Source organism: Chiloscyllium plagiosum, chromosome 14 (assembly GCF_004010195.1).
Source record: "Chiloscyllium plagiosum isolate BGI_BamShark_2017 chromosome 14, ASM401019v2, whole genome shotgun sequence".
Classification (NCBI taxonomy): Eukaryota; Metazoa; Chordata; class Chondrichthyes; order Orectolobiformes; family Hemiscylliidae; genus Chiloscyllium; species Chiloscyllium plagiosum.
Genome location: NC_057723.1, coordinates 17,830,252 through 17,843,118, shown reverse-complemented (window position 1 = coordinate 17,843,118; position 12,867 = coordinate 17,830,252).

Sequence of the window (12,867 nt, the reverse complement as noted above, 5' to 3'; positions counted from 1 at the left end):
GCAACAGTTCATCCCATCCCTTCATCAAGTCAATGACAGAGTCTGTAAGTAGTTGAGGCTCCAGCACTGATCCTATGCAAACTCTGCAGAAGTAGCAAAACAAGTGCCAAGATCCTGATGTGTAATTAACCCACAATCCTTAAGGTAATACATACAGCATTCAAACATCATGCTGTCTGTTCATTATAATGATTGTGGCATGCAGCCCAGTGCTAAATGAGCTGCTTATGAGCCCACACCACTGTATGGGGAACAAGGCCTGTGCAAAGCTGATGTAATTTAAAGCTATCCTGCATTAGTTAATGTCAGCCTGTTGCTCTTACAATCTAGTTGCATTTTTGGCTGCAGAAGGTGGTAGAAGTGTTTGTGAAAAAAATTTTGTTGAGGAAGAGGAGAAGGGAAGGAGAGAGAGAGGTTCCCCTGTGGAGCATTGGCTACCTTCATTCAGAGGGTGGACAGAAATTGGATGGTCTTCCTGCCAAGGTGAGCCATGAGGCCCTCCAGGCAGACAAAATGACAGACAGTGAGAGCAAATTACTATCTTAATCAGAGGCAGCAGTCTAACTTCGAAGAATGGAGGTCAGTGCGGCATCAAAGTTCAGTGGCCTCACTCAAGTGGTCAATTCACAACGGCATTTCCTTTCAAATATATCACCAGCCTCAGATGCTGCTCTCTTGACAACTCCCTCCCCTTCCATCATCTCTAAACGCCCACGATCAAGCTTGAGTTAATTATCGTGGTTGCATGAAACCATTTGTAGCATCCAAAATGGAAATGTTCGCAGCCTTGCACCAGACATGTTGCAGCCATTGGGGTAGTACAACCAAGGAGTATCAGCCCAGGCAAAGGCACCTGCAAGACTGCACTAAGATAATGGTCAAAAGTACCTCTTTGAAGTTTGTGTGGATGAATGGATGTTTGATTAGATAAAATAGGTGGCGATTGTGTTTTTGTGATGGATTTCGATCCAGCATTTTAGCAAAGAGTGTATTGCGATAGTGTATATCACTTTGACAGTTAGGTGTGAGGAATGACAATGGGTCTTTGGTGCTTTTTTTCATGAGAAATATAGTCTAATAGGGCTTACATGGCCAAGTCTACTAGATTTAGGGTGGAGTAGATGTTTTCTCTCTTTCTTTTCCATTGCGCTCTTGTGGAAGATACAGAAGACTACATGAAATGGGAAAACACTCCAGTGAGTACGTCAGGGCTCCTTCACAGTCAGCTTGTAATATAGTTCATGTGTATTTCCATGTTTCATAAATAGGTTTTTCTCTGTGTTAAATATACTCTCTTGTGTATAGTTCATGTGAATGTTTCAGTAACCGATATCCACTGTAATAAAAAAGACAGGATCTGACAAATCAGATTTCACCCTAGGATTTTACTTCTGCATAAGCTGGAATTGTAACATAAGAAAACTGATCCTGAGAGAGGATAGAAGGATAAGGTCTCATGCTGAGAATCCTGTTCTGTTTCCTTCTTGCTTCACAAACAACTTGTTCTTTCCTATGATGTTTTTGCCCATCTCCAACTTACCCTCAACAATATTGTAACCATTTTAACAATGGTTGGGATCAAGTGATATTCCCTTAACCCAACATTCACACCCAAAGCCTTCTTCCATGTGTAGAAATACCTCCATCTGGATAGAGTTACTGTATTCCTACCAGACTGTGTAGCTGCTCTTTTATTAGAAAGAGATGGCTGATGTGGTTTAACCTGAGGATCACCGTGCCTCATGTCAGGGTAGAGGTTGAGAAGTAGAGTCCTTCATGAAACCATAGCCAACGTGGGAATTGAAACAAAAACATAAACTGCTGGAAAAGCTCAGCAGGTCTGACAGGATCTGTGGAATTTCATTTCCAGTGACACTTCAGAACTGAATTAAATTCACACTGTTGGCATCATCCTGCATTCTAAACCAACCATCCAGCCAACTGAGCTAACCAACCCCTGAAATCTGTTATCTGTTTGGATAACAATCACTGTAACCAAGATGCATTTCAGTAAATCCAAAGAGAGCCAAGGAAGAGGTTAATAGCGGGCAACCTAAAAGTTGTTGCAAAACCCTTTAAATAATTCTGGTGGGAGGTTCCTTTCTGCCTTTCAACACAGTTGGTTGTGCATTTTTTGAAGATGGAGTTAATTGTATGGAGTGAGGAAGATATGGAGAATACAAAATAGGGCAGGAGGAAGCTAAATGGACGGAATGAAAATTGTGAACAAGGAATTGCAATTTGAGGTGCTCAGTGATGTGATGCCAATGCAAGTTGGCCATAACAAGGCTGATGGATGAACAGGACAGGGTTTTGGACAAATTGGAGTTTAATGGAGGCAAAGGAATAACAGGGTAAACACTGAGGTACTCTGATCTGGGGACAGTGAACCAAATATAATGGTTTCATGTGAAAATATACGGAGCATTGCAGGGGCCAGATACCTTTCTCTGATGGGCAACTTGAGACATCTGAACTTCAGCTTAGCATTCAGTTGGAATTTCAAGGATACTGGTGCAGGTTGTCTTACCTCGAAACAATGTCTAATGGAGTGAGATGTGCAAAAATAGTTGACAAGACAGATCATAAAGGATTTAGTATTTCCAATAGCAGAAGGAAATTGTTGTTTGCTGCACTATCTTGAACTGTTTTGTTTTTAATCATATTCTGGGAATATTTAATATTTGACCTTGGAATGACCAACCACTGTTTAACTATTTGCAATTTACATTACAATGTTTTGTTAATGCAGCATGAGAGAAATTGGTAATTAAAATAGGAGGTTATATTATTTGTATGATTCTTTCCCTTTCCTCTGTTGGATAATGACTTTGTTGGAACAATATATGTATTTATATCAATTAGGAAAACAAGAAGTGGCTGATAGTAAGATGATTTCCAGCCAGTTACCTGGGTTCAACCTATGGCCACAATTAGCAATCAGCAGGTAGTCCAGCATTATGCTAAAACAGCATGAGCTACTTCTCCTACCTAGTTGCCAATTACTGGTTGAAAGGATTGTACTTGTTCACCATGATCAAACAGTTGAGATCATGTCACAGAGAGGAAATACAATGACAAGTACAGATGAGCTGCACTTCTAGGATTTATATTGAGGTAAGTGAGCAACTGTTCAAGTGTTGAATAAAGGTTTTCATTTATTAAACTCCTACACTCTTGTTCCTTTTCTGTGGAGATGATAATAAGATTACAAAGACAGTCAGGCAAAGCTTACAAAGACAGTCCGGAAAAATTGCGATAATTGATTTCTATCCACAGACACATTTGTAAATGTCTTCATCAAATCAGTGACTTGCGCTATGCTCTGTGCTGGAGTCTCACCTCCTCTGGGAAGATCTGTCATAGAGACAATGACAGTTGGTCAAAGGAAAGTTTCCCTGGAACCATCTCCAATCTGTACATTTTGATGCATGCCTTCGCTTTGATATCTGTCTACAGTTGCTGCCCTCCTGTCCTGTCCCCATCCATACTTTGAAATATGCATCATGAAGTCTTAAAGAACAGTAAGTTCCATTCTGTCCATAAAGCAAATGAGTAGACTCACATTGACATCGGCTGGGATTTTATGTGGAAATATTGTCCTTGCTCACTGGCAAAAAGATCAGAGGCCAGTCCGGTTTCGTCTGCCTTGGAAACTTTGTTGTGATTTTACACGGTACAAACAATTATTTGCCTGAAGTCATGGGATTCCCTTTCTGATGACAACTACCCTGCTTCCAAAAGCCAATAATGGGACTGCAGTGGTCCCATTATCCACAGTGGTGGAGTAGGCTGAAAGTGCAGGTATGTAGGGTCACATCAGGTCACTGATCCCAATCAGGAAGGCTTTTGTGAGGTGATAGGTGAGGGATTTACGCCACCAGGGATGCCCACTGTGGAACACGGTGTCCAACCAGGACAAACATTGCCAAGCTGCAAGGCATTACTAGACAGCATTCCTAGCTGGCAAGTGCCTATCTGTTGGTGGTAAAATAGTGGGAAGAAACCCTGCAATCAACAGTAAGTGGTCCCTTACAAATCCTCAACTGACTTAAAGGTGGGCATGCTACCAAACATCTCCATTGCCAATGGCATAAAACCCTGTCCTAGTGGCTGAGAGTCTTTGGAACATCTTGGTGAAGCAAACAATGGGAGCAGGGTCCTTGTGTATTTTAAGGCTGAGAGAAATAAATTCTTGATCAGGAGAGAAATTAAGGGTTATGAGGAAAGGGCAGGAAAGTGGACTTGAAGAATGTTGGATCAGCCAGGAAGCTTATTGATTGGCAGCGCAGGGAGATGGAATGCCTACTGTTTCCATTTCTTATGGTCTCATGGTTTGATGAAGGCACAAGGCAATGAACAAGACAAATCCTGGCACCCCACTGAATTTTATAGCCACTACATGCTGGCCAGGTCCTGGACTGAAATATTGGAGACATGGCAACAAAACCCCCCAGTTTTGCCTTTGGAGTTTCTGGAAGATCTTTGTAAACATTCAAGTTAATTCTGTTTTATTGGTTCCTGGAAAAAACAATCTATTTCCTTCAGATAAATATCACAGCTGCATAAATAAACAAACAGATTCCATTCTCCACGCCTCTGCCTCCAAATGGCAAATAAACTTATAATTACTTTAATAAAATTCTATTTTTACTTTCAAGCAACAAAATTAAACTAGCAATTGATGACTCTCTTGTAAAATGAATGAAAGGAGTGTTGCTTGTACAAACAATCTCTGTAAATGGCCATTGACAATAAATGCCTTCAGACAATTATTTACATTGAATAAAAACCCTCTAATTAGTTTGTAGAATTATAAAATCGTAGAATGGTTAGAAGCCATTCTGACTGTCATGTTTGTGCTGGGCCCCTAAAGCAACTATGGACATCATGCTATTCCCTTGTCTTTATAATGTAGCACTGCAAATCATTCCTTTTTAGGGATTGATTCAATTGTGATTTCAAATCCTCACCTAACCCTGCCTCCATCAGACTCTCAGGCAATGTATTTCAACTCACTGCATGAGCACATCTTCCCTCTTGTCACCAATGCTTTATTTGCTGTACACTGGTTCTCAATCCTTCCATAATCCTCCCCACACACTTTGCTTGGAAAGTTCTGATTCAAAATATACACAAAATTAAATTGATTTAATCGAATTATTAAACTAAATTAACTATAATAGAAATTTTAGCCATGTCAAAAATGAGAGGTCAAAAAATATTGCAGATTGTTTTCTAAATGTTCAATTGGTTAACATTTCTTTCTATAGATATGTTCTTCTGATGTGACGACATAGTTTCTCTTTCGTTGCTCCCTATACCTTCTTCCCTCAGAACATTTGTATGTTCTTGAATTCTGCAAGTTACTGCAATTTAACTTTACTCTGCTTTTTGTTGTTTCAAATTTCAGTCAATTTATCTACAGTAAGTGATTAACTCAAAGATTTTAAATTTATTTTACAAACACTGTCCTTACAAAACTAATACCTATGTTTTCAAATGTTAGAATCCACACCATTACAAATACAAATAAATGCCTTATCTCTAGTATGAAGCAGGGAATTAAATTAGAATTCAGAATTAAAATTCCTTTAACTGAAATAGCAGACAAGATATGAATCACACAGCGGCCGTGACATTTTACATAAGGGAAATTAACTGCACTCTTCAAAACACAGACATCTTAACATAATTTTACATGAATATTTTATTACTTTAATAGACAGTATAATTTAAAAACAAGATGTTGTAGTTCACAATATCGATACTGCACTTTTTATTACAAAGAGAAAAGGCACATTACAGTGCTCCCATCTGAGTGAGATCCCAATCATACCTGTTACAGACAAAAGGAGACAACTAGATTTCAGGTAATAGTAATGAAAGAAGTGGAGGAGGAAGAAACTGAAGGAGTCATCTATTCTTCATTGAAGTGTGTTTGGTATTTTTGAGCAGTAGATGAGAAACACATGGAATAATGTCATGGATTGTACTCACTGCATACAAATACAAAATGATGGGAAGACACCTTTTATTCCCTGTGGCAACACATGATTTAATAGTGAACATGTTACATTTATGGCATGGTACGTAAGTAGATCTGCAATCTTATTCACCCACTTCTCTAGCAAGAATGTATGCATTACCCATTGGATCTTCCTGCCTTCAACACAGGTTCTGCAGTAATCACTGAGAAGTCAGGGATGGGGTGGGGGGATGGAGCAGGGACTGTGAGATCTGGAAGTCACTAACTTTAGATCAGCACATAGGCACTGGAGTTTGACTCAATCATTTCACTCTTGGAGTAGGAACAAGAGAGAGTTTTAACAGCTTTTTTCACTACTGAGCAGCTGTCTTCACGAACTACTCTGCTCACCCCACCAGGAAGGGGCTAGAAAATGTGCCCTAATAAATGATCAGACTAAAGTGAGGACTGCAGATGCTGGAGATTAAAGTCAAGAGTGTGGTGTTGGAAAAGCACAGCATGTCAGGCAGCATCTGATGAAGATTCCTGATGAAGGGCTTTTGCCCAAAACATCGATTCTCCTGCTCCTCGGATGCTGCCTGACCTGCTGTGCTTTTCCAACACCAAACCCTCGACTCTAATCTCCAGCACCTACAGTCCTCACTTTCGCCTAATTAATGATCAGTCTGTTACAACCTACATGGAAAATTGCATCCAGTGTGCTCATTTACCTGCAGTCTAAAAACCAAAGTAAATTCAACCATGGAACCTGAAGTACACAAATACTCTTGGATAACAAGCTAAACAATCTTCCAGAAAGGAGAGCTGCTTGCATTGACCTTGAACTCAAGCATTTCAACATTAATATTTTTGCCCTGAGGGAGACTCAAGAGCAGGCGAGGAGGAGCAATTGGTAGGAAGTCGAGTTTACACCATTTTTTGGAGAGGAAAATCCAAGGATCAGCTCAGGATGCAAGGAATTGCATTCTCTATCAAGAACAAACTCACTAACTGACTCTTAGAAGTTCCTATTGGCCTTGTGACTTTCTATTGACAACTTGTCAAGAACTGACAGGCAGTGGTCAAATGTGCCTGTGCCCCAACTCTTGTTGCCAAGGATGAGTCCAAATTAAGCTTCAATTCTGCCCTAGACACTACAATCACCAATATCCCTCAAAAAGGCATCATCCTCCTAGAAAGACTTCAATACCAGGGTTGGAAAGGACTCCCAACTCCAGAAAGGAACCATTAGAAAGGAAGGAGTTGGGAATTTGAACTGCAATGGGATTCTCCTACTCAGCAAATGTACAGATCACCAGCAACACACTATTTTGCCAAAACGACACATTCAAAATACAACATCTCCAAGGTGGTCAATCATACCCATTAGCAAGTAATTGCTGATGACAGTAGATCAGGAGGTTGATTGACTTGTAACATCTTGATGTTACAAGATGTAGGATAGATCAGTATCTAACATTAAGTTACAAAACAGCCATGATCTCTCTCTATTCGATTCTCTATATAACAATGATTTCAGATTAGTAAGATTACCATCACAATGCTCAAAACAAATGTGTTTCCCCTTTATACTAAACAGATGGCAGCATTGCAGACAAGATTATTTTGGCTAAAACTGAATAAATTTTATCTTGGTCCAATATTCAGAGAAGGTGGAATGTGAAAGGAGGAATTTGTTTACAAAAGGAGACACAGAAATGCTAGAAATATGGATTTAGTGACTAAAATACATTCTCATATTTTCTTTCCACTTCCTATCTGTCAGATTACACCAGTAAGTTTGCTGAAGGGACTTGTGGGCTGGGGGTAGATGGACAGAAGTATTCCTGGATCCCATGGCTCACAACCAGACTCAAAAGGGTATCAATACTTAGTACTCCTTTGCTGCTGAGATTCCCAATTTCTGGAAAGCTCTATCACAAAGGGCTAAATTTGAGATCCCAAATTTGAGTCAAACCTCATTTAGGTATGATATCAGATTTACGTCTCTCGTTTTGGTTATTTGGATGTCCCCAAACCTGCATCATTAAAACTTGAGGTAGGCACTTTCACAGGAGGCCAAAGGTCAAATTCCACATTTTTAATGACATAATCCTTCTCCTCCCATTATAGGGTATGGTAGAGGAGCATGGTTTTAATGTTCTCACTATTCTGCTATTGTGTACTAGTGCTGTATGTTCCAGAATTATATGTAACTGCTAGATAATGAACTGATCATCCATTGAATGTATGCAACCTCCTGGGTTCCAAACATTGTTAACATCAAGTGACTCCCCAGCTAGAGCAAAGTGAGCTTTACATGCAGTGGATCCAGGTGGTGCAGTGGTATGTTCCTGCTTCTGTGCCAGGATTCTTAGGTTCAACTGTTCCAGAGGCGTGTCATCACATCTCTGAACAGTTGATTTGAAAATGGAAATAGCTGCTTTGAAAATACAGTATGCTAATGCTTTAGTATTTAGCTGGTGTGATTCTGCAGTACCATGTGGACCAAACAGTTCTAACTTCAGGAACTAGTCTCAGGTTGAGATACTCAGCCTTGGTTAAAAGTATGGTGCAACTCAAAACGGATTTGTATGCTAGTGTTAGGGAATAGACAATTCTACTTTCGATCGTAGTTTAGTTAGTGCTGTTAAAAATGTGTGTGGATTTTGAACAAAGCCAGTATTTCACGTAGAAATAATTTAAACCACACAAATAATTAAAGCTGCGAAAAGAGAACTCCACCAGTGGTATAACTAGATAAGAGGTTCGAAAAAGTAGGGAAGAGTTTGATATTCTCTAAATTAGGCACAATGGATTTTGGCAAAAAAAAAGCCAAAAGAAGATTCCAAGCTTCTCACAGCTTTCAAAACATAATTTGGAAAGTTCTATTTTGATAGATTATCCTTTGGTGTAATAACAACACCAGAGGTCTTTCAAAGAGTAATGTCAAATCTTTTAGTGGGCTTACACTGAGTTGTTTTCCACATGGGTCCACTCAAGCTGAGGTTGACATGACAGTGACAGCAGTGCAGAGAAGACTACAAGAGGCAAGATTGACACTCCACAGTAAGTGTGATCTTTCAGAACAAACACTCAAGTTCCTTGGTCACTTAAAAATCAGGAATAAAGACCAGTCATAAAAGGAGGCAACAGCCTGGTAGTGATATTGCTGCACTGTTAATCCCAAGGAATGTTTTGGAGACCTGAGTTTGAATCTCTCTACGGCAGATGGTGGCATTTGAATTCAATAAAAATTTGCAGTTAAGAGGCTAATGATACCACATATCCATTGTCAATTGTCAGAAAAAACAATTTGTTTCATAATTTTGTTTGGGGAAGGAAACTACCACCCTTACTAGTCTGGCCTACATGTGAGTCCAGTCCCACAGCAATGAGGTTGACTCTTAACTGCCCTCTGGGCAATTAGGGATGAGTAACAAAAGCCAGCAAGGCCCTCATCCCATTAAAGAATAAAAAGGTGAAACACTTTCAAGATCACACATCAGAAAACAGTGATAACCCAAATGAAATTAATGTTTGCAGTTCATGGGATTCCTGATATTGTGGTATCAGATAATGGTTGTGAACAATAGAGTGAAATCACAGACCACAGAGGTCAGAAACAGCTAAAATGAAAGAAGATGCTGAAGCAGGTAATATTAAAAGATCCACTCATTCAAATTTTGTTCAACAGTATCCCAAAGATCAACAGCAGAATGAGAACATTTTATTTCCTACAAATGAAAGGATGAGATTAGTTATATTAGTTTTAGGTAAATTAGTTATAGAGTCATAGAGATAAACAAAATTGAAACCCAGTCTTTGGTCAAAATTGTCCATGCCGACCAGATATCTTCAATAAATCTAGTCCCATTTGCCAGCATTTGGCCCATATCCCTCTAAACCCTTCCTATTCATATACCCATTCAGATGCCTTTTAAATGTTGTAATTCTACCATCTCCACCATTTCTTCTGGCAGCTCATTCCATCTTCTGCATGAAAATGGTGTTCCTTAGGTCCCTTTTAAATCTTTTCCCTTTCACCCTAAACCTATTCCCTCCAGTTTTAGACTCCTCCACCCTAGGGAAAAGATCTTGTTTATTTACCCTATCCAGACCCCACATGATTTTGTAAACCTCTATAATGTCACCCCTCAGCCTCCAACCTTCCAAGGAAAATAGTCTCAATCTACTCAGCCTCTCCCTATAGCTCAAATCCTCCAACCCTGGCAACATCCCTGTAACTCTTGAGGTAGCATGGTGGCTCAGTAGTTAGCACTGCTGCCTCACAGCGCCAGGGACCTGGGTTTGATTCCAGCCTTGGGTGCCTGTCTGTGTGGAGTTTGCACATTTTCCCTGTTTCTGCATGGGTTTCCTCCAAGTGCTCTGGTTTCTTCCCACAATCCAAAGATCTGCAGATTAGGTGAATTGGCCATGCTAAATTGCCCATAGTGTTCAGGGATGTATAGGTTAGGTGCATTAGTCGGGATAAATGTAGGGGAATGGGTTTGGATGGGATACTCTTCAGAGGGTCAGTGTGGACTCGAAGGGCCTGTTTCCATACTGTAGGAATTCTGTTACAAGTCTTTTCTGAACTCTTTCAAGTTTCACAACATCCTTTTTATAGCAGGAGACCAAAATTACATGCAACATTTCAATAATGGCCGAACCAATATCCTGTATAGAGTCATAGAGTCATAGATACGTACAGCATAGAAACAAACCCTTCGGTCCGACCTGTCCATGCCGACCAGATAATCCAACCCATTCTAGTTCCACCTGCTGGCCCATATCCCTCCAAACCCTTCCTATTCATATACCCATCTAAATGCCTCTTAAATGTTGCAATTGTACCAGCCTCCTCCACATCCTCTGGCAGCTCATTCCATACACGTACCACTCTCTGCATGAAAAAGTTGCCCCTTAGGTCTCTTTTATATCTTTCCCCTCTCACTCTAAACCTATGCCCTCTAGTTCTGGACTCCCCGACCCAAGGGAAAAGACTTTGTCTATTTATCCTATCCATGCCCCTCATAATTTTGTAAACATCTATAAGGTCACCCCTCAGCCCCTCCGACGCTCCAGGAAAACAGCTCAGCCTGTTCAGCCTCTCCCTATAGCTCAAATCCTCTAACCCTGGCAACATCCTTGTAAATCTTTTCTGAACCCTTTCAAGTTTCACAACATCTTTCCGATAGGAAGGAGACCAGAATTGCATGCAATATGCCAACCAATGTCCTGTACAGCCGCAACGTGACCTCCCAACTCCTGTATTCAATACTCTGACCAATAAAGGAAAGCATATCAAACGCCTTCTTCACTATTCTATCTACCTGCGACTCCACTTTCTAGGAGCTATGAACCTGCACTCCAACCGCAATATGTCCTTATATCTCCTATGCTCAATGCACTGACCAATAAAGATAAGCAATATAAATGCCTTCTTCACTATCCTGTCCGCCTGCGACTCCACTTTCAAGGAGCTATGAAGGTTCACTCTCTGTTCTGCAACTCTCACCAGGACCTTTCTGTTAAGTGTATAAGTCTTGCCTGATTTGCCTTTCCAAAATGCAGTGCCTCACATTTATCTAAACTCCAACTGCCACTCCTCGATCCATTGGCTCATCTGATCAAGATCCTGTTGTACTCTGAGGTAACCTTCTTCGCTGTCCACTGCAGTTAATACACTATAATGTTTATTGGTGTAAGTGAATGTGAGAATCTCAAGAAAAAGAACAAAGAACAATACAAGGACATGGAGAGAAAGTGAAAAAAGATATATTTATCAAAGAGAGCAAAAATATAATACATTTTTGACAAGACTTCAAAAACCGAACAAGATTAGAATGACCAAAAGACTGAATCATTGGTTTTCCAGGAATACCAGAGAATGTTGAGGTCTGTCAGAGACTTAGTCATATATAATATAATAATATATAAGGTTTGTTAGACTAAATCCCATAATAGATCAACTATAATATTCTGTTTTGTAATAAAAGGAAATTATATTCCTTCATGTAACCTGAGATCTATGAGAAAGCCACGTGGTAAGCAGCTAGCATAAGAAAATGTTCTCACATCTATAAAAATATAATAATAAAGTTAGTGTTTGATAGCTATCAGTATGTGAGTTATTAAGACCACTTCAACCTAAAATCACAATAATATAGTTCCTGGATTTATCCTTGCAGACAAGGTGGTCAGTTCGCTCATTTAGCTGGATGGTTGATTTGCAATGCAGAGTAACACCAGCAGCATGGGATCAGTTGTGCACCAGCTCAGGTGTCTGTAATGGATTCCCCTTCTCAACTTCTCCCCTCACCTGAGGCGTGGTGACCTTCAGATTAAACTCACAATCAGTTGTCTCCCTCTCTCTCTCTCTCTCTCTGATGAGCACCTCATGAGGGAGCAGGGCTCCAAACGATAGTACTTCCAAGTAAACCCATTGGACAATAACCTGGTGTTGTGTGATTTTTAACTTTGTACACCCCAGTCCAACACTGGCACCTCCAAATCATTGCCAATGAGAGAGCAGCCCAGAGTGGGATCCAAAATAATCTTATAACCTACTCCTTTTGTATCTCCATTCCACATGCGTAATGGCCCAACAATCATTCTCCACTTGGGCTAGATTACACAAACTTTCTATTTCTGATTTGGAGATGCCGGTGTTGGACTGGGGTGTACAAAGTTAAAAATCAAACAACGCCAGGTTATAGTCCAACAGGTTTAATTTGGAGCACACTAGCTTTCGGAGCGTCGCGCCTTCATCAGGTGATAGTGGAGGGCTCAATCCTAACACACAGAATTTATAGCAAAAATTTACAGTGTAATGTAACTGAAATTATATATTGAAAAATTGATTGTCTGTTAAGTCTTTCATCTGTTTGAATGCC